This window comes from Peromyscus leucopus, unplaced genomic scaffold (assembly GCF_004664715.2).
Source record: "Peromyscus leucopus breed LL Stock unplaced genomic scaffold, UCI_PerLeu_2.1 scaffold_460, whole genome shotgun sequence".
Classification (NCBI taxonomy): domain Eukaryota; kingdom Metazoa; phylum Chordata; class Mammalia; order Rodentia; family Cricetidae; genus Peromyscus; species Peromyscus leucopus.
The window spans coordinates 349-24130 of NW_023505355.1; the positions used below are offsets into that span (position 1 = coordinate 349).

Below are 23782 nucleotides of genomic sequence, written 5' to 3' on the forward strand. Positions count from 1 at the left end.
TGGTATACAACCCATAAGAACAACCACAGCCCAGAAACAATTCGCTGCGCTCATGAAAGTAATAAATACATATAACACCATGAGTAAAAAGTTAAACATTCCTTTCCGGTAATTTTTTGGTTTGTAAGTAACAGGGTCATTTTAAAAGAATTAGTTATTTCTTCATCTTAAAATACGATTCAAAATAAAATAGAAATGCTATTAACTTCGTCGAAATCTGTCAAGATGTTCAAACAAAAGTAAGTAATAAGAATTACAATGTGATTAAAGTTCTGTATAAGAAAAGAACTAAATCATAGAGAAATGAACATACATAGCACTTGAGGAGAAAATAGTAGTATAGTTACAAATAAATAGCTCAGAGAACAATAGATAAAGTTATATTAGAAGTCTGAGGCATGATTGCCATTATGTTTAAGCGATTGTTATCAACGAAAGCTAAAATTATAGTTTTTTAACGGGAAACAGATTGAGTATATGAGCAATCCATAGATTCTAAGTAACATTAGTATTGGGAAGAGTTATACACATTGCTGTGCTTGATATAATTTGGTGTAATATCCTTTGTAATATACAGGAAGTCAGAACAAATACAGGTCAGTCCAATTGTCTATTAATTGATATGATTCCAGTCTTTGTACGGCATCTGTGGTTGTCAAGTTACATCATAAAAATGCAGATTAAGTAACAAGTGCCTTACTGACTAGTCATCTCTGCATCCGTAACATACTATGCAGCCAGCTGGCAATATTGTGACATCTGTTGAAAGAGGGCTGTACATGTTTGTGTACATGTGTTTTCTGAATTACTTGTTTATTGAAATAGATAATGGAGAGTGGTGACATTGTTTACCTTCAATTTTGGAACTGAATCTAATGATGGATGTGAATGGTTTTTACTTCAATTATGAATAAAAATTAATTAAATGCGTGTTGTGAAATGTGCGTGTGTTTTATGTTAGCAAGTACTTGTGCTAGGGTTTGATAGACTTTGTTTCAGAATCAAAGAGTGCTGTTCTTACTTCCCTTACCAACAGATGTGCAGATGGATTCTTATCGTTAGTCCTCTTGATCTTTTTCTGATCTTCTCTTCTGCTCTAGTAACAACTTACTGTATTGCTTTTTTTATACTTTACTTCTCTAGTAACAATTTATTCGTTTTTACGGTTAACTGTTTTACAGCTCTGAACTGATTTCCTGTTTTCTAGGCTCATTCACACGATGACAAAGTACTCTTTGAAAAATACATTTGCCTGGTACTACCTTGCTTGATGTCTATTATAGATCATCTTATTTCTTCATTTTCACAATGTTACTCATATTCTAAGTTAGTGTGCAAACTGCTGCTACTTAGTAATTTCAGTTTGCCTCAGGACTCAACCAAACTAGTTTGTATTTAAGTGGGCAATGTTTCAGTAGTTGCAGAGTATGAATTAATATACATGGTCTAACTTCTACTACTGTGTATGTCATTATTGTACATGTCATATCTTTTTTTATTAATGTGAAGCAGGAAAACTTCTGTGAGTTGTTGCCTTAGTAGATTCTGTTTAGATCTAAAGGTTTAGGGTTTTTTGTTGTTTTTATTTAGATTGAAGATCTTAGAAGAATGGTTACATGAAACCATAGTGAAACTAGATCTGCCAGACACTCAGTGAATTTAAAAGTATTTGTTTCTATTTTAACTTATAGTTTGAGTTTCTAGGATCATTATATGAGGATAATGACATGATTTATACTGTTTTAAGTATTGAGATTTTTCATATTAAAAGATAAAAATAGAACCCAGAAGTTCTCATCTCTGTTTTGGAATGTGAAATGTGAATATTCCAGATAAGAATTAACAGGAACTTTCCTTAAAAATGTTCTTACTGCATAAGCTAAACTAAAATTATATATGCTTATTGCTTCAAAGAGCTAAGCCTTTTTTTCTGAAGAGCAATTTTAGCCATGTCACAAATTTAGCTGAATGTCAGTAAAGTAAACTTGTTTGTTACACTTTCAACTTTCTAGAAGCTTCTGCATTACATACTTTTAGTTTTGTTAGCAAAATGACATTATATGATATTAGAAACCAATTTAATATAATTGTTTTGCAATTAGATTGATATTATTACTGCAGAATTCAAATTTCTTTGTAGATTGGAGGTAGTAAGATTGAAGGTAGAGGTAATTAATTGTAGATGGTGGGTGGGGACATTGATGCATGTTAGTTATTGCCTATATCTTCTCTTGTTTGCTTATGGTTACACAGATTTTAATTATTGAATGGCTTTAAAATAAGAATTTAGGAAGAAGAATAGTTCTTAAGATTTTCTAGTTTCAATGCCTGCCATGAATTGTTGATATAGTGGACAATAACTCATTTTTTAATATACAATTGAATTATTATTTATAGGATTAATTCTGTCAATGTGTCTATTCTCCTTTCAAGGGTTCTGATGATTGTCTTGTGGAAAATCTGGGCCACAGATGATGGAGATTGCTAGCTACTTTAAGAGGACATGCTGCTGAAATCTCAGACATGGCTTGTTAACTATGAGAATACTATGATAGCAGCTGGAAGTTGTGATAAAATGATTCGATCTGGTGTCTTCCGAACTTGTGCACCTTTGGCTGTTTTCAGGGACACAGTGCATCCATTACATCACTACAGGTAATTGTTTGAAACTGAGGGAAACCTTTTTTGATTTAAAAATTTAATTTTAATTAAGATTCAATTAAGTTTTATGAAGTCACTTTTTACAATATAGTATCCAAGGTTTAAAACAGAAAAGTATTACTGCTTATGAATTGTATGGACTTGTATGTCACAGCAATCATGAATTTAATTATGTTCTGTGTTCTGATTACTATAGTGTTCTATTTAATTTCTTTTTAAAGAGAGTTCATTATTTGGACTGTCTTTGTCTTGTAAAGACTGTTTTCCCTATTTTTGCTTTTCATTTCTCACCATTTGTGCAGTGGCTCAAAGAGATACCTGTCTTCTACTGGGCAGACGGCACTATTTGCTTTTGGCTTTGGGATGCTGGAACTCTTAAAAATAAGTCAGTTCTATTTTATTCCATAAAATAATTGTGCTAATTGTTGAAAGTTTAAAAGATCAACAAAGGGAATATATTTAATTTTTTACTGGATTAAATAACAGAATAAAGCTTTGATTTTCACTAATTTCTTTCAGTTTTTGCTCACCATTTTTTTTTATGCTGTAATTTTTTTCCCTCATACTTATTGATTGTTAGTTATCTTTGTCCGGACCAGTTGTTTCCTTAAAGGATATGTTTATTGCTAGTTTCTGTAGGCTGTATAATTTTGTCTCAGTAGCTTAATTTTATGCTGAGAACATATAGCGTTGCTAATGCTATTTAGTGTTTCCAAGTATTTTATATTATTTGTGGCTATTGTAAAGGTGATGTTTCTCTGATTCTTTCTCAGCCCTTTTATTATTGTGTATAGGAGGGACTATTTTTTTTGAGTTGATCTTTTCCCACTTTAACTGAAGGAGTTTATCAGCTGTAGGAGTTCCCGTAGAGTTTTTTGGTCACTTATGTATACTATCATATCATCTGCAAATAGTGAAAAGTTTGACTTCTTCCTTTCCAATTTGTATCCTTGATCCCTTTTGTTGTCTTATTGCTCTAGCTAGAACGTATTACTATATTGAATAATATATGGAGAGGGACAGCTTGTCTTGTTCTGAAATTCACATACGAAAATCAGTCAATGTAATACAACATATAAACAAACTGAAAGAAAAACCACATGATCATCTCCTTAGATGCGAAAAGCCTTTGACAAAATCCAACACCCCTTCATGATAAAGGTCTTAGAAAGATCAGGAATATAAGGAACATTTCTAAACATAATAAAAGCAATTTTTAGCAGCCAACAGCAAACATCAAATTAAACGGAGAAACTGCAAAGCGATATCACTAAATGCAGGAAAAGACAAGGCTGTCCGCTAATATTTAGAATAATTTAAATTGCATTACTAAGTCTGTAAACATTAGTCTTTATTTAGATTAGGAAAACAGATGAAGTTTCATTATGCTACATTAAGTTAGATACAAATACTCTACAGCAGCACTTCACAGTGTTGCTTTCCCCTGTATTTGTTTGCAGTCTTGGTTTGCAGAGGTGGAAAGATGGCTCAGCAATTAAGAACGCTTAGAACATATCGGATGCCAGTTCTGACCTTTAAAACATCAGGCACACACTTGACATAATAACACATAAGTAACAGGTAGAACACTCATACAAATAAAATAAATACAATCTAAATTTTTTCAATTTTAGTTTATCAAATCAGGGTGGCAGAAGAGTTAATCTTTTGATTAAGGACACCGAGTAAAGAAAGGTAAAATGGTTTAATAGCTGAAACCACTTCTGAAAAAATTATTTCCAGGTAGTACTTTGCTTTATTGTGCCATTTTTTTAATTTGGTTTCACATTGTAACTCATGTTGACCTTAACTCATCATGGAACCAGGCTGGCCTCATCTTTGAATAGTCATCCTTCTTCAGCTCCTAAGGGCTGGGATTAAGGATCATTTATTTTGTATTATCTTTTCTTAAATGGACAAACTGAAAACTGCTCAAATTTTAGTGTTGTGTATTATAAAATTAGATAGCGTACTATAACACACAGCCTAATTATTACATCATTTTCTTCTCTGATTAAAAAAATAGGTAAAAATAGGGTTTTAAATGAAATTAATATATCATAGCATATATTGTACTTGCTACATGCATTAGACTATTGTCATATTTAAAATCCGTGTTTGATTTTTTCAACGTAAACATTTAAACTTGTCAAATTGTAATCTGAAACATAGTGTTGTTATAACTATATAAATATAGTTGAATATAATCTGTTTTATGTTGATCATGCTATTTGAAGGAATTTTATTGTTGACATGAGTCACATTGCCTTCAGATTTACTTTAGTATAAAGGATAAATTCTTGTGCTTTGGAAGACTTATTTTATCATGTTCTATTAGAAGGTGAACAAGAGCTGGGGAGATGGCCCTTGGTCAATTGCTTGCTATGCAGGCATGAAATCCTGTAAAAAACTGGACATAAAAGCACGTCTGTTACCTCAGGGACTTAGGGAACAGTAGGGAGCAGAGATAGTTAGGATCCAAGGGCTTGCTGGCTATCTAGGTTAGCCAATCTGTGAGATCTAATATATTAGCAGACTTTGTCTCAAAAATGAGTGGAGTCATTGAGAAAGACATGTGTCAGCTTCTGGCTGCCACACACATACATTCTGCAACACATATAACTTTAATCAGAAAGGAAAAGCTCAATTAACAAAATAACAGTGTCATATAATGCATATAAACTACAGAGGTAAACTTTCTTTTGTCAATGCATTCATTTTTGGAGTAATTTATTTTCTTATATATTTGTATGTTGCTATTCTATTATATGAAATTTGTTGAAGTTCATCAAAAGTGGATATGATTCCACTTCTAGAATGATAGTGACTTTAGGATTGTTCCATGTACTAATGGATGTATGTATGGGAATGTACTATGGAATTTATCTCTAGAATTTTACAGTCTGCTGATAATGTTTTGATTTTTTGATGTTTTTAGGAAGATAGCATATGTTTTTTCCAAGATCAATAATGGGATTATTTCTTGTGTTTCATAAGATTTTTTTTTTTAATGATTGTTTTTCTTTTTCATTAAAGTCCAAGACCTACAAAAATTACAGAGCGCCCTCGGCCTGGAGTTCAGATGATCTGTTCTTCATTCAGTGCTGGTATGATTGTTTACCCTTTTAATTTTCAACTTAAAATTGTGCATTAGAAAACACCTCTCAAGAGATAAAATTATAAAAGTATTTCTGCTGCAGCATATATTGTATTCCTATACATTATACTAGAGATAATAAGCAAAAAAGAATGAAAATCAAATTAGGCAATTTGATTTTTGATAATTTGAACTTTGCTGGAATTTAGTGTATATAATCACATAAATACCATATTTCTCTATTAGGAACGAATAAGTGATTTCAAAGTTGACTGATTAAAGAATTAATCTTTATACTCTCATTGCAGATAAAGTATTTTAAAGCTGGTTTGTTTCATGGGTTTTGAAGATGTTCCATAAAATCAATAAAAATTTTAAAAAATGATGTATTTATTTTTGTTCCAGAGTCTTGTTCTAATTAAGCTTCTGCAGTAGCATTTTAAATGATTACCAGAAGGTTTTATGACCTAGGTATTTAAAGTGAATTAAAGAAATGAGGGTAATAGAAATTGTAAGGGTCGAATTATTTAATTATGTAATGTTTTTTACAGTCCTACGTTCCTTTTAATTTCATTATTTAATCAGCCCCGGACCCCCCCCCCCCCCCCCACCCCCCCCCCCTCCTTTACCCCCAGCAATAGACACAAATAATATAAACTTACTTAGGTAACCAACCAAGAAATGACCTAATATGACAAGAACTTTAAGTCCCTGAAAAAAGAAATTGAAGAAGATATCAGAAATGGAAAGATCTCCCATGCTCATGGATAGGCAGGACTAACATAGTAAAAATGGCAATTTCACCAAAAGCAATCTACAGATTCAGTGCAATTCCATTCAAAATACCAACGCAATTCTTCAAGACCTGGAAAGAAATTCCCACTGTTTATCTACCTTTCTTTATTAGGTAGCTTAGGTAGCAGTATTGACTAGGGTAAAAGGAGTAAACACCAAGACAAACTAGGTTCTTCATAGGAAGTTTGTTTTTTCCATACTGTGGATCATGGCTTTTTTCTAAAGCTACAGTGTTGTTTTTAAGGGCCCATTAAGTGGAATCAGTGTGTCTACACTTGTGTTAGAGTATTGCCTCAAGATGAATAAAATTGTCATACAAATAGTGATTTTAAAGTAAAATTATATGCTATAGTATGCTCATAAGTGAACTTTGGGAACAGGCCGTATTATTGCAGAGTTGGTGTGGGCACATTACTGAGTGAGTTGGCAAAGTAGTTAAAATGTGCTATGCTAAAATGGACAAAGAAACTAGCAAAGTGTAGTTCGTGATCACATGTAAGTTGTGTTTTATTTAGAATGCTGTTTCTCAAAGTGAAGTTTTGGCCTGAAGACTGACCAATTAAAGAGTTTATTTGGATCAGGTCAGCAGAGAAAATATCAGAATTGGAGTTTCATACTGTGAGTATTTGTGAAAGATCTAATGGTACAGTCTCAGTGAATCAAGTTTGTACTGAACTTTTGCTGTATGTTTTTCTCTTTGTACAGGACAAAGTTAGTATCCAGTTTTCCAACACTAGTAGCAGTAAAAATATTTGTCTAATTTAATGCAACTTCAATTTGTCTAATTGATGAACTTAAAGTTAGAAGATAAAGATAATTGTAGTCAGATTTCAAGTTGTGTAGAAGTTATTCATTCTTGAAGAAAAAAATATAGCTGCCTTACGCAATTTGCCACAGTTAGTTTTTGGATATTTTTCTAACAGGAAGGGTTTTTATTGTTGTTTTCTTTTGTTTTATCCATACATATGTCTTCCTATCTATCAGAAAGAGAAGCCTTTGATAAAAACTGGAAATGATCACATTACATTTGACATCTTAGTTTTAAAAAGATGGCTTTCTGTAAATATTCTCTGTTTCTGGATTTAAAAGAAAATGAAGTACTTCTTGGTATCTTGATAGAACAAATCAAGATTTTGATACTGAGGAACAATTTTTTTCCCATTGGAAAATATAATTCTTTTGTTAAGTGGTCTTAAATCATTTTGAGTATTTATTAGTGTTGATGACCTATTAAAATGTCTTATCTCATAAAGTTTTGGGATTCTTAGATTTATGGAGACAGAGATAATCATTTTTATTATATTGGAATAATTTTTATAAATAAGATGTCCTTTAAAAAGAAAATTTTGGGAAAAGTACATTTTGATGATCTTACCCGCCCTTGACAGATTGGACTGTTTTTTTTTTTTTTTTTTTTACAGTTGTGAGTGGTGTCGTGATGGGACAGCACGAATTTGGCAAATTTAAACGAAGAGAATGGAAAAGCATTTGATATTATACTCGTCCAGCAGGGTAAGAGATGAGCTTGATTTATTGATTATTAATAAATTGCAGATTGGAATGACCTTCGCTTATAAAGTTGTATACCATGTTAAGATCATTATTTTTCTTCAATACTTTTGGAGGTGAACAGTGTTGATTTTTGTGAACTGTCTCATTGCCGCTGAATATAAGACCTATGATATTTATTCATTTATAAAGGAGATGAAAATGTTGCAACCAAGTACTTAATTCATAGCTTTGTTGTTGGGATATGATCTCATGCGGTGATTGAACCTCTGAACCTACTGTACAGAGAGCCGGACCTGATCCAACTCCCATCATCACTCTTGCGGATCTAGTCAGTGCACCGACCTTTATGCAATCTGGGATGCCGAACTCTGCATGTATTAACAAGTACCTAACAACTAAAGCCAAAGATATTTTACCCAGTGCTTCTTCACCAGAAATTTAATCCTGTAATGTTTTTGATATCCCACTTGCTTTAGTGTTCTCAGTAGATAGAGAACACACAGTTAAGATAGAATGGTAGAACAGTAAAAGGTGACAAGATCAGTAGTATAAAGCAGTCTGGACCATAATAGTAAAGCATTGATTTCCCCAGGGCTCTGTTCCATAAGCATGGAGCCAAACCAAAACTGGGATTTCCTAATCCATCAAACACCTGCAATTGCATTTAACTGTTCAGTAATTTATAATAATACCATGTATTGAACTAAAAGTGTAAGATAAAAACATAATTTGCCTATTAATAATGTCAGGTAATAAAATTGGCCCTTTTCACCAAAAATCCTACAAGGAAAACAAAACAACAAAAAATGAAAGTAAAGGCTGAGTCGACAGACAAACGTTAAAACGAGTTAATAAATGACTGCTGAATTGGAATCATACCTCAACTAACATGTCAATGGTGAGAAACAAAACCACACTTTAAATTGCTAGACTGACTTTAGAAGGTTCAAATAAAAAAACAATACGCTTGTCAAAACCTCTTCTAAGGTAATGACTGATAGGTATGGAATGAATAAAAAAAATCAACAGATACTAAAGATGTAAATGCCTATTTTGTGTTATGGAATTGCATAATAAGCTGAGTTAGTAAAATACCTAACATGGGCAGTGCTATATATGCAGTCATTATTTAAGCACATGGGGAAGTAAAGTACCAATTAATAAGATTCAGAACGAGGCATCCCTGGTAAATTAAGTTATAACTGGTTTGCACTTCAAAATCAGGGGTCAGAAGATGAGTTTGGTTCGGACCAACCCATTTACTACAGTTCCTCTGGCTGCATAATGGAAACGGAAGGGACTAGCAAGAGACAAGTTCGATCTATTTAAAGCATGGGGGTAATTACTTCTTTTAATACTGTAGAGAATTTGATAGAGATCTACTACCAAACGAATCCAAAGTAATGCCTTATTCTTACTGTATGTCCTACAATAGAATAATTATCCAATTACTGAATCTAAACTAATATAGTGTCTTATAAGCAGTAAATTTGTGATAATGCAGTTATGTTCTATGAACATGATAGTAAATCATTAAAAAATATAGAAAATGTTTGAAAAACTAGGGTAAATAAAGATCTCATGGCATTGTTGCTTTCCTTTTTTTTTTCTGGTACAACAATAATGATAGATAATTTAATTTAAAATTGAAGGCCAAAGAATTAGTTAGTTCTAAATGTCAAATTGATATGTGCCGAGATTTATGCTCAAGCTCTCCCCCACATGGCTATTAAATGGCATATGTTGGAACATACAATTACATGTTATTAACAAATACTCAACACACTGCCCTCCCTTTCAGTAAATAAGATCTAAATACAGACAACAATTACATAAAAAACCTTCCCGATTTGAGGGGGCACAACATGAAGGAGACAAAGAAACATTCCTACTTTTACCTGTTAGATAAAACAAAGTCATTAAAGGCAAAGTATAAATGCAAATAACAAAAGAATTATCGTTAAAAGAGCATATTTCACTGTGAATAACTGAATAATTTCAGCTTTGCTAGCCTTTAGTTTCGATTCAGGGGCACAATGCAGCATACCCCCATTATTACGATTTGCTAGAGATAAATACAGGAATCTACCTATGATCCTACAATAAAAGTATTTGAAGTAAGGAACTGGTTTTACTTTATACCTTATGACTAAGTGAATAATGACATCCATTTAGAAAAAATTAGGGGTAGTAGTGATAAAGATCTTGTATAGTAGAGGTTTTTTTGTTTTTAAGTAAATCAAATCTGGAACTCTCTTATTAATTTCTGGATGCTCACTGGTACTTCTGTAAAGATTATCACTCATGTCTAAATGTGCGAATTATGTCCCCCAGTAATACATTCAAAGGTACAGCAAAAGAAATGAAAAATTTTAGTAAACAATACACTGACGGAATTTTCCTCAAGTAAGTGGAAAAACACCACCATTACACAAAATATGTAGCACTTTAGATTATGATCGTCCTATGGAATTATTTAACCCAGAATCTGTTGTAAACAATCAATATAAAATAAATTTGGAACATGAGGGTCTATACTGATTCACTAGAATAACAAGATAGTCAAAGTTAAGGTGTTAGTAATATAGTCAGACCAGCTAGCATTTGAGACCACATTTAAGTAAAAGAAGGAAAGAAGGAATATAATCTTGTTTAAGTATTGGGCAGATTTCCCCTAATCTTTAAGACAAAATAAAGCCTAATAGCTGTTAAAAATTTTGTAATATAGTTCTCAAACGAAAACAAAAAAAAATACTTTACAAAAAGAGCAATACACTGCCTAACAACAATGAATAACTATTTTAATGTTGTTTAGGGTCTAATTTAAAATGATTTTAATGATTCAGTAACACCAAACTCTACACAATGTAGCTTATGAAAATCTTTCATAAAGGTAAATTTATTTCTAGTTCATAGAAAGTGTCAATTTACAAAACTTACCAGTTTGCTATCACACATATATAAAAATATTCAGTTATAAGACTATTACAATTGTGTTTAATATAAATATATCATGCAATAGCTTAAAATTATCATATCAGTGTAACAACTACCATTAACCAGCTAGTGGATGGTCTAGATAATAATTAACAAATGATAAATCTGCATTTTGCTTTGTTGATCTTTATTGCACAGTCTTTGGCAATTCTGTGACTTCCATACTTCTTTTGGTCTTTTCTGTTCACTCATTGCCTGTTCTTTTTATTTAATGGCTGATGGCAGAAAAAAGCATCCAACACTGCAAAAGATAAAAACAGTTTGAATGAGATAGAAGCTGATGGTCTTACTGTTCACTCATACCAGTGTTGAGTTGTGGCCTCAGTTTAGCTGTTTGGCTTTGTTGTAACTAATCAGAGTTGTTAAATACAACAAAGCTTTGATGAGTCCTAACGCAATCTCTGATGTGTGTTGTACTTCTCATCCTAAATCACAGTTGGTATTTGTAAATATTTGTGAGCATTGGTTTCATGTCTAGTCATCCTTTGTAAAATTTGAGAATGAATAATCCTCAGATACTCCCAATTTAGTCTTAGAAATGCTGAATGCTTATATAGTATTTTAAAGAATTTTAAAAATTGGAAGCTTATAAAATGAGTAAATTCACTCATTATAAAATGAATAAGTAAATTGGACCAACAGCTAGAAAATAAGGAAAGAATGCTATGCTTTAAAAGAATGAGTCTTTAAAATATACAAATACTTAAAAATAAATGTTAGGGCTGGGCTGGGATGTAGCTCCAATGCTGAAGTAAATTACCTAACATGCACAAGGTACTGGGCTCAGTCTACACTACCCATCCATAGTATTAAGCATATTTTTAGAATATGTTTTCTGCATTAGTCTCTGTTTTCTGAATAATTTGATTCATGTCTAAATATATATTATAATTTTGAAAGATAAAAAATTAATTAAAAGTAATTCAATGTTATGGATAGCTTTACATTTTCTATACTTTACCAATTAGGAAAATTAGAAGTCTGTTCTTAAAATAAGAAGTAAATCCTGTATTATTAAAGTTCATGTGAAAAGTTAAATTTTTAAATGTATATACTTGATAATCATATTTTAATAAACTTCAATAGCTAAATATTTAAGAGACTATTTAATAGAACCAATAATATCAGCATTCAAGTAAGCTCTTCTATTAAACTAAAACTTTCAAAATTCTTGGCCTTATTAGACTATTTAAATTTGTAACAAAACAATAGGTTTGGATAAGAACCATAGGTTTCTTTTATTAAATAATCTATTGATTACTTCAAGTATATAACTGAATTCTCAGCCTGCCATATTTCTGAAAATAAAAATGGGGTAACGTCTTGTTATTGCTAGCACTTCTTTTCAGAGGACCAGAATGATTAAAACAGTTGGCAGGCAGGCTCTGGGTTTGTTTCTGTTAATTATGAGATATACAGAATAGAATAAGTAACATGCTTAGTGAAGGGCTAAAACACATTCCTCTCATCTTCTCTACTCTGTTGTCTCATCACATTTGTAGAAAACAACCTTTATTCCTCTCCTTCCCCTCACGCTTTCCTATTTATTCTTCCTCTTCCTTCTAGAGAAGAAACTAAAGAGAGTATTGTAAAGAAGTCAACAACATATTAAGACATATCCTCAAAAAAAAATTACTGAGTTTCTAGACTTTGTACTTTATTCTTGTCTAGTAAGTTTTGAAACTATGTTAGTACTTAATGTTCAAGTGAACAGCCCTTGCATAATCTAAGTAATCAAGAGAAAATGCTATATATTTGGGCAGTTTATTAAAGCATATAGTGTATATTATATATACTCAAAACCAATATGTATAGCTTAAAACCCAGTTTTTGCTTGGCATTGACATGAATAAAACAATTGTTACTTTTGTTGAGTTTTTTGAAACTACATTGTCTAAATGCCAATTAAATACTTAAAAGTAGTTGTTTATTGGAATAACTTGAAAATGTGTGCTGCATACTCTTTGTACTAAAATTTGTGTCATTTACAATCCTAGAAAGAATTAGGTAGGTTAAAAGCTTACTAGAAACTTAAATGGGCCTTTAAAAAAAAAAAGGAATACAAGAGTTGGTTTTGGTCTCCCTTTTTCCATTAAACTGTCATACAGTATAATAAGAATTAACAAATTTACAAATGGATTTTAATTTTATAGATTAAAATTTCTTTTACATTTCTTAGTGCTAGTGTACATTAAATGTATAGATTGTACAAATAGTATAATATTAAGTTAACAGTGCTCAGAGTGGCATTTGCATGCCCTTTACTAGATTTTTCTTGTCTTTGCTCCCTCGCTTTATCTCGTTGCTCTTCACATCTCTTAGTCATCACTGGTTTTACTCTGTATTTTTCTAAATTTTGTCAGGTTATTCAAAGCTGTAGTTTGTTGCTCTCTTATCTGGTTTTTATTTTAATTAAAGAAAATACAGTATGTCTAATTAGCAAATGCTTTTTTTTTTTTACTGAGTTGATAATCTGCTTTGCTTGTTGTTCCGTGGGTAGATTCCAATTAAGAGATTTTGTTTAATAAAGTTTTCTTTATTTATAATTGTTCTCTTAACCATTCTTTACTTAAAGAGTCTTTTAAAAATGTTCCAGTGTCCACTAATCCAGAACAATGTATTTCTCCTTGCAACATTCCAAATGAGTAGAGGCTGCCAAAAAAACCACTCAGGATTTTTGCAAATGCCTATTTCTGATATTAGCATGTTCTCAGTGTGATTTTGTTTTAGGTAATTGTAGTTGTGTGTATCTAGGAAAGTGAAAAGCTGAAAATAGTTGTAGCTTATCATGTTAACCACTTGGAAATTGGGAATTCAGATTTGTTCCCCCGCCCCCTTTCATTCTCCATTCCTCTCGCTGTCTAGTAAGGTAGTATCACATCTACAGTGTCTGTGTAAAACATTCTGAATGCTTTAGTTTCTGTTCCATTGTCTGAGTATAGAATTACCTTCACTTTTCTCAGTATCTATAACTATTATTTTCCAGTTTCTCAGGCTCTTAGATTGATTCTTCTCTCTTTCATCTTTGTATTGGTACAAAAATATCATATATTAGTTTTTAATTGACATAAAAATTAGTTTTCAGTTTGTCATACTGTTGAGCAACTTGCATAGTGCTCTTTTTTTATCTGCTAACCATTATCTCTGGATTTGAAAATTAATAAGAAGTATGTATATATATATGACGTAAAAATGAAATTGAAGGCATTTTTATTAGCAAATATTTAAGTAATGTATGTTGTGATTATAAAATATCAGTGCCCCCAGAATGATAAAGACATGGCTGTGTTAACAGTTAACTTGAAGAACTAAACATGCTTGAAATGATAAATATTGATGCCAAATAGCAAGACAAATTAGAACAAACAGTTGCTATATCTGAAGATACAGTGGTCAGTTCAGGTGGGATGATCCAAATTTTGTTTATGAGAATGAATTGGAACTCTGTGTGAAAGGTTAAATAAATATAAAGTCAGTAAGAAAGAATCATTAATAAGAGGAACAGTATAAGAAATAAGTATTGGACTGGAGAGATGACTTAGTGGTTAAGAGCATTGACTGCTTGTCCAGAGGTCCTGAGTTCAACTCCCAGCAAACCACATGGTGGCTTCACAACCATCTGTAGTGGGATCTGATGCCCTCTTCTGATACAACATTGATAGTACACTCATATACATAAATAAGTTAAAAAAATAAGTGTTGATAAAATAATGTAGGAATTTTGTAATAGACTTATAAATAATAGGTAGTGAGCTGAAACCACAACGAAAGGGTTTAACAATAGCCTCAAGTGATCTTGAAATAGTGAAACATTCTAGTGGTTTTCATAAATACATACATAAACACAGCCCCCAAACCAATGTAACAGTAGTTTTTGTTGGAAGGAGTCATATTTCAAGTATGAAATTAAGTAGATGTAGGGAGGCTAGTTTAGTTATTTAAAGATGAAAAAATTGATAGGTAGTAAGTAGGAAATTTATGAATGAAAAGTTATGTAACACTTGTTTTTTTCTCTGAATGATAGATGGCTGGGGAGTGACATGGAGGAAAGATCTAGTACATGCATTCAGGTAGTTAAGCCTGAGGTACTCTGACAGTGATGGCATTATTAACAGAAGTTCAAGGTAGAGAGAACAGATTTTTTAAAAGTTCGTTCCATGTTTATTTCCTGTGGATTTCCTATTGTGGAACTGTCCAGCCAACATTTGGAGATGCTGTGACTAGAGGGTCTAGGAGTTCAGAACGGAATTGTTTCTTGGTAGAGGTAGAGAGTGGTATAGAGAGTTTAGAATTAACCTTTTTTTTTTTTTTTTTTTTTTTTTTTTTTTTTTTTTTGGTTTTTTTCGAGACAGGGTTTCTCTGTGTAGCTTTGCGCCTTTCTGGAGCTCACTTGGTAGCCCAGGCTGGCCTCGAACTCACAGAGATCCGCTGGCTCTGCCTCCCGAGTGCTGGGATTAAAGGCGTGCGCCACCACCGCCCGGCAGAATTAGCCTTTTTAAATGCTCCTGTTCGCAGAATGGACAGAAGACATCAAAATCCCTAAGGTGTCTTAGCCCTCATTTTATTTTCAGAGAGTTGGGAGAAGGAGAATTCCATTATACTTGGAGCTGGCTTATTTATTTTTATTTTGATGAATTTCTAGAGCTGAGTCTTCAAAATCATTCTTATATAATACATTGTTTCTATTTATGTAATAGTTGATTCACTAGTTTATCCATAGCATATTGCAATTTTGTCTTTGGTACAAATTTCTTTTAATAGCTATTTTTACTTTATATGTAGTTACCTTACCATACATTAAAGAAATTTCAGTATTAAAAAACAGTGACAACCTTTTAAGGTGTTTAGAAAGTTACTAGATGAATAGAATATGGATAATCTGTTAATACATTATCTTGGTTTAAGCTACAGGAATGATTGGAAGGTATGTTCAGTATATTGAATGAATTTCTTAAAACTAGTTTTTATTATTACATTTGTGTGGATAGATGTGTAGGTGAAGGTCAGAGGACAACTTTGTGGAGTTGATTTTTAATCTTCCACCATGTTGATCTCAGGGAGTGAACTCAGGTCTTCAGGCTTGATGTCAAGCCCCTTTACCCACTGACTCACCACTGGCCCATGCAGTATTCATTTTTTATTTTTCCCAGTGTTGCCTAATTTTAAAGGTTCTTTATACACAAGAGGTTTTTCTAAACATATATTCTCTCTGCTATTTAATATTTAGGATATGTCCTAAAGAAGTTATTGGAATGTTTTCTAGCTCAAGTGCAAGTGGTCCCTTCCAACTAGTTGTACATTTAAAGAAAAAAAAAAATTCAATGAGAAAGCGAAGTGGCGCTGGTCATAGAATTGGCATACTTCTTTAATAGGGTGGTTTTGCATAAGGTATTTCATCTCTGTGTTTGTTTTGAGGTCTTCTAGAAGTATGTGTTTTTCATTCCAGTTGGTCAGCCTTCCTCACTAACGTATTAGACCTCATACTTTTAGTCTGTATTTTAGTCCTTCTGATATAATTCATGTTGGGATTTGTCTAGGTCTTTGAATAACCTTCCTGGGTCCTCATGATTTTAGGACTAGAGTAGGATTCTCACCAGCTGTTTCACTGCTCATTCTTCAGCAGAGCTAGGAGATGATTACTTCCCCAGTTCTAGCAGAGTTCTTCTTAGTCTTCCAGTTCTCTTGACAAGGGTTTAACATACATTTTCTAAAAATACTTCTAGGACTTAGTCACATAGAATTTTCTAATCAGGAGGACACTATTTTAAGCTTCATCTTCTACTTTTAAAAAGTAGAATATAGTAATGCTGAAATGTCTTTTATTAGCTATTTTTTACTGTTGTTTAATATGTAGGATTTTTGTTTTATGGTCTTAATATTTGCATACTAGAGGAATAGTTCACCTGGAAGAAATCTTGCTTGGCTTTAAAATTTTGTCACTGCTTTGTTTTGTGTAACTATTTTATTATAACATGAAATAAATAGTATGAATCATATGCATTTTTTTATTTACTCATTAGTTTTGTTAGGTAGAACATAGACCTCATATTCTTTAATATATGTATATATATATATATATATTATTTTATATATGTATATATATAATTTCTTTACAAATAGTTTTTTGTTTTTATTAATTTTTTTAAGATTCATTGCTTCCTAGTTATACATATACATTCAAACTTTCATTTAAAATCACTTAACTGGTTTAAAAGGTAAAATCCTTTTCAGAGAGTATTGTTTTTTTCTCCTTGTTGACTTGTCAGTCATAATACACAATACAAAACGATGCGAGTAGGATAGTCTCTTCATTAATTTTCTATTACTGTGATAAATGTCCATGACCTAAACAGTGTAAAAAAGAAAGCAGTTAATGATGACTTAGAGTTTGAGAGGGTGAGGTTTTGACCATCCTGACAGGGAGCTTGGCAGCAGGCAGGGAGGAATGGTGCTGGACAGAAGCTCAGAGCTGACATATCCACAAGCATGAGGCAGAGAGAGGGTGAGGGAAGGAGAGAGGGCGAGGAAGACAGACAAAGAAACTATCTGGGAGTGGCATTGAATTTTGATACCCTAAAGCCCACGCCCAGTGACACACCTCCTCCAACAAGGCCACACATCTTAATCCTTCCCAGTTACACTAACTGGGAATTACATATTGAAACATGAGCCTGTGGGAATCATTTTCATTCAGATCACCACATTCCACTCCGTGTCCTCCATAGACTTGTTATATCACAAAACAAAATTCATTTAGTCCAACTTAGAAGTCCCAGAGTCTTTCACTTTCAAGACTGTTTAAAAGTCCAAAGTCTCTTTTGAGACTCAGAACAACTAATTTAACTCCCTGTAAAAATAAAAAAAAAAAGCAAATAATTATATACTCCAGCGTGAAATGGCACAAAATATACAATACCATTCCAAAGGAGAATCCGGGTTTAGCAAGACTTAAACCCAGAAGGGCAAAATTCTGAAGTTCAGAGTGCCCATGTCTTCATGTCAGAGAGCTTAGGTTCTGTTCTTTGAGCTCTATTGACTACAACACAGTTCTCCTCTTGGACTGGTACTACTCCCTACATTCCCTGTTGGTAACTTCCTTTAGTGATAAAACCCACTCCTTTGTCATCTCCAGCATCCTTGGGTCTCTAACACAATCCATGTATTCTTTCACAGCTTTTCACGTTAGACTCTTCAGGCCTTCCTGCAGGAACTCTTCTGCAAAATGCCTGGCCGCAATGGCTTTTCAGATACTGTGTTTGTAGGACACAGAGATCTTGTATGATTGTCATTTTAGAGCTTTATAAGTTCCAGTTCAGCCAAAATATTTCTCTGGGCATCTACTAACTGTAAATATGAGCACATTGATAGATAGCATGCATGTAAACTTGAGTAACCCCCACACCACCCCGCCACCAAATTAAATGTAGTGCATGATGACTAAGACATCCAGAGAGGATGCCATGCTCATGAAGGTTTCCTTTGTTGTTGCTAACTGTAACTACACTCACATCTCTTCCTTATACTATTGTAGCTTAAAACTAGAAACTTAGACGTATTATATAAAAGTGAAGCTCCAGAAGCATTTATAAAATCTTTGCCTTTTTCCTTTTGGAACTTTTTGAGTGAACTGATGACCAAAACATCTTACTCATGGCTTAGACATTCAGAGATTTTTTTTTATTCTTGTTCATGTGGTTAGTTACTTGTAAACTTGTATAGCATTTATTTGCCTGTAAGAGTACTGAACATTTAAAATGTGAATCGTGACGTTTCTACTTACAGTCTTTCAGTTCTGGCATATGCTGTATGGCTAATGTCCTAGACTACTATGGAGAAAGTAGTTCTGTCCTTTCTTGTTTTTGAAGTTTTTCAAAGCGGTACCTTCCTCTGCTATCTTGCCTTCAAGTTTCTTTACACCCAAGAAACTATCCTATGTCATTAATGATTCATTTCTTTTATGTGGTAAGTTCTTTATATATTAGCATTAGGAAAGCTTACTTGTTTTCTTTAATAATTTTATGGAGAGCTGCTTTCTTTTCTGTTGTCATCATCTGGGATATCAATAATAAGTATCATATCTATATCTATCTAGATACATATTTTTTTAACCTTCAGAGATCAAAAGGCAAAGTTAGTTGTCTTTTTGAGACCATCCTATTGTCTGAATTTTAGAGTGGTGCTTTCTCTTTTGACTGAAGTACTTATTTTTCTTGAGCTATCAGTGGCTCTTCTGCATTTAAATCTGCCTTTCTGCCAAATTTTTAATACTCAAAGTTACCACTTCTTTCTATCCAAGCATTTCCTAGTTTATAAGCAGTCAAGTTCAGTTTGTTCTAGATCAGTGGATACCGGAACAGAAAGGAGGTATTTCTTACCTGATAATGTGTGTGTTCCGATTCTGCTAATCCAGAAATCCAATCACAGTTGTTGAAAATCATCATCCATTAGTTATTATTTGTTTGGGAGTCAACTCCCTATTTTAGATGTTTCTGAAATTCAGTCCCTAGATGTGCTTTAGATAGGGTAGAATTTTTACCTCTTTCAGAGCACTGCTAAAGAAGTTTTCAACTGGAACATAGTCTGAAGAAGCACTGAGAGCAAAAAAATCAGAGTGGTGATTGGCCACCTCTGTTTGATTGACAGGTTGCAGGGAGAAATCCATTCGTTCTGGATTAATGGAACGGAAAACAGAAAACAATTATCAGGTAAAAAACCCTTTTCTTTAACCTTTAAAATTCACCATTAAAAGATGAGTCCACCAGGGAATTTTTTTTTTTTTTAAACCAAAACGAATGAAATTTAGTGTCTTGTAAGCAGTGATCTCTGGCTAGTACTTCTGAGTGTTACAAAAGAAATTGCTACCGTTGCTCCATGTTCTTAGCCTTTACAGAAAAGGCAGGAATGAATGGAAATAGATGGAATGTATGGTTCATTTATGTTTTAATCTGGGTTAAAATGTGAAGTAGAATTCTCTGGGTGGGGGGGCAATCTGTGTATTTTTTTTTCTGAATTGTGTCTGCTTTGTAACTAGGATTCTTTCTTTTTCAATGCTGTTAATCTGAAAGTTTTCATGAATTTTCAACAATTTTACTGTACTCTGTTATACTTAATCTTCCCTTTATCAGGATGTATGTATACTTTTAAATCTTTCCATTATAAAAATGTAGTAACGTAGGACCAGCTCTTTATTATTTTAATGACGGTTTTCTGATTTTTGGTTAAATATGTTTTCAGATTGAAGGCCAAGGACATGGTGCCGTGTTTGACTGCAATGCTCCCTGATGGTCAGCACTTTGCATGTACAGACTCTCATGGACATCTTTTTAATTTTTGGTTTTGGGTCCAGTAGCAAGTATGACAAGGTAGAGTATGATAAGCATGCATTGTTTTCCTGTCATGGGTGTTTAGGGGTTATGTATTTTTCTTAGTTGTGGGTGAGAATGCACATTTTTAGAAATAGAAAGCTTGGAGCTGGAGAGATGCTCAGTCGTTAAGAGCACTTAATGTCTTTCAGAGGAGCTGAGCTTGGTTCCCAGAACTCATGGCAGGCAGCTCAAAACCATATATATGTAGCTCCTGTGCCAGGGGATTTGATGCCTCTAGCCCCTGTGGACACCTACACTCAAGAGTGCATACCCATATGTAAATACACACATACACACACATATGCATGCAACCCTACACATAATTAAAAATGATCTTTAAAATCAGCTCAAAGAATCATATCCTAAACAGTATAGAGACTTGCTTTTAGAAAGCAGTGTAAAGACATTTGTACCTCTATAAAATTATACTTTTCTATATAATATATAGTAATTATAATTAGTTCCGAAGGAATAACTTTTTACATATCTTGTTAGAACAATCTAGATTTGAATTCTTAAATTGGGATAAATTAACTTTCAATAGAAGAATGGTGCCCATAAAAGGGCTTTTCAAATTAAGTGAAATGATTATATAGGTAATATATATTTATGTAAGGTATAATTCTTTAGCTTTCATGTGATTCTCAGACTGTGTGATCCGCTAATGTTTTGTTGCTAAATATTCTTCAGGACTAGTGGTTAAAATAAGTAAATGTTTTGTTTGTAGCATAATAAATGAATAATTTACAATTTAGTTTAAAACATTGTAAATTAACCAATGAAAATTTGAAGTTGTATATCTATCAGGGCTGAGTTCATAATTTTACGTTATTGAAAGTACTCTAGAATCAGTGCTTTCTTTTTCATTATGTTAGTATTTTAAGTCTTGAGGCTTGGAGTGTAGTATATAGCATGTTTGGGACTCTGTGTTCAATTCCCCAAAAATATCACATGCCTAAAGATTTAAAAAAGAGCATAGTATCAGTGAAAGTAAAAGTATCATTCGATGTTTTATGCCTAGATGTAATTTTACTTACATTTAAACTAAAAAGCTTATTTTTAATGATGGGTTCTTTTTTTAATGTATATGACATGCCACCCTTGTTTACAGAGAAAACAGCAGATTTTCTTACACTGTACAATGATGAATATAGAAATATGCTTAAAATGATTTAAGAATAGAAAATTCTTTGGTTCCTTCAATCCTTCCTTTTAATTCTGGAGATTAAACATGCCATAGCTGCTGAAATTAAATCCCAGTCCCATTTTGTTCTTTTAAAGTAGATGTGAAATACCATAATCTATAGTATAGTGTTAGGCTTTTATTAGAAATTTTATCAATTTTTTTCACAATTTTATTTTTCCCATATTTTATGGACTTTTTTTTTTTTTTTACAGATAGCAGATCAGATGTTTTTCATAGTGATTATCGGCCCCTTATTCGTGATGCCAACAATTTTGTATTAGATGAGCAGACTCAGCAGGCACCTCATCTCATGCCTCCCTTTTCTGGTTGATGTTGACGGAAATCCTCATCTTCAAGATACCAGAGATTAGTTCCAGGTCGTGAAAATTGTAGGGAGGAGCAGCTCATCCTCAAATGGGAGTCACTTCTTCAGGTAGGCATCATTTTCATAGGTGTCTAATTTCTTACAGATTCTAAAACTTTTTACACCTTGTTTTGAACAAATGAAATTCTTCTAATAAAATATAAACATACAAGATAATTAAAACATTGGAGATTTTAACTAATAATTTTGTTTCATAGCAGTTTTCCAACCTCAAGGGATTACTAGGATCATCATAAATGAAATCATTTATTCATTTAACAAACATTAATTGAAAACCTTCTTTTATCCTGACCTACTAAGCTTTGAATATTTAGTAGGAAATTAGACATGATCCATGCTGTCAAAAACTTAGTCACAAAGTTTAATTAACAGTTTTAAACAACATAGTTGTAATTATGATTGATATTAGTAAATTAATAACAGCGAGAAAAATCTAAAACTGGAATGACTATTCATGTTGGAGTACATATTTAAAGAGTTGATCACTTTTTTTTTTTTTTAAATTTGAGGCAGGGTTTTATTCTGTAGGGCCATCTGGCCTGACCATCATTATGTTAATCCAAGTTGGTCTTGAATGAACAGAAATCCTTCTGCCTCTTCTCTTTGGGTGCTGGGATTAAAAGACGTGTTTAGAAGTGATCAACTTTTAAGGTTTATGAGAAGATAGGGCTGAAAAATGCAGAGAGCTGCTTCTGAAAAGTCATGGAATGTTGAGGTGAGATGAGCTGAAGAGTTGAGTGGTAGTTAGAATGTAGACAAGGTGTGCAGACTCTTTTTTCCCTATTCGACAAGTGTAGCATTGACTGAGTTATTAAGTGAAGGTAATAAAGAACCTCTAAAGATTAAACCAGTTTTGTCATTAGGAATGATATAGAATAAAAAGAATATTTGTGAATATACATACAGGTTTTACACTATATTGTAATGGACAGAGCTTCTGAATAGATTGTGTGCCGAATGAAGTATGAGTTTAGGTCCTATAAATAGAACCGAAGACTCAAAATGTGATACAGCAAGCTATAAGATTGGGTTGTAAAATTGAAATAAAGATGACATATTAGATAGAAAGTGCTGGTTCTTAAATTAGACAGTCCCCCGTGATGGATGGTTAAAAAAAAAAAAGTATTCAGAGAATTGCCTCCATTGCCACTTTTAGAGTGGGCTTGTATATTTAATACATAAGTTCAAACTAATGTTTCTTAGCATACTCACAGAAGCTGAGAAAGCTACTGTTGATAACTAGTCATATTCATATTCTAGAAGTTTCAGTACTAGAGAAGTACCATTCATGGAATTAAAATTAATGAGGATGCATGGAATATCTTGGAGTACAACTGGCAAGGATTAGTTTTTTCTCAGGTCTCAAAATAATTTCCTTATCAAGGGTTTTAATGCACAAGAAATTAAAGAAGATTTATTCTTTAAATATCAATGTTATTATAATTGTACTTTTCTTCCATTTTACATCTTATATAAAGCTTTCATAGATAATTATTATTGCATTATTTGGAAACAGATTTTACAGTTTGTCATATAAACATTACCATATGCCCTATTCTGTTGCTGCTTTAGATGTAGTGCTAGGTATCTTTATCTTTGCGAAAGAATACCCTACAGTAGCAAGTGAAGCAGGAAGAGTAAAGTGGAGCAGCTCCGTCATGGAGAGGGAGAGTTGTTCATTGGCAAGCAGAGGGGAGACTGACTAATGCAGGGAGGGTGTGACCGTTAACCACTGTTACTCACACTTCCGCAGCAAGGCCCACAATTTTCAGTAGAGCACCACA

General features: G+C 32.7%; 1 pseudogene; it reads left to right on the plus strand.

Moving 5' to 3' along the window:
* Positions 1–2503: 2503 nt before the first annotated feature.
* LOC114700259 overlaps positions 2504–23782 on the plus strand; it is a 70819-nt pseudogene continuing 49540 nt past the window's right edge.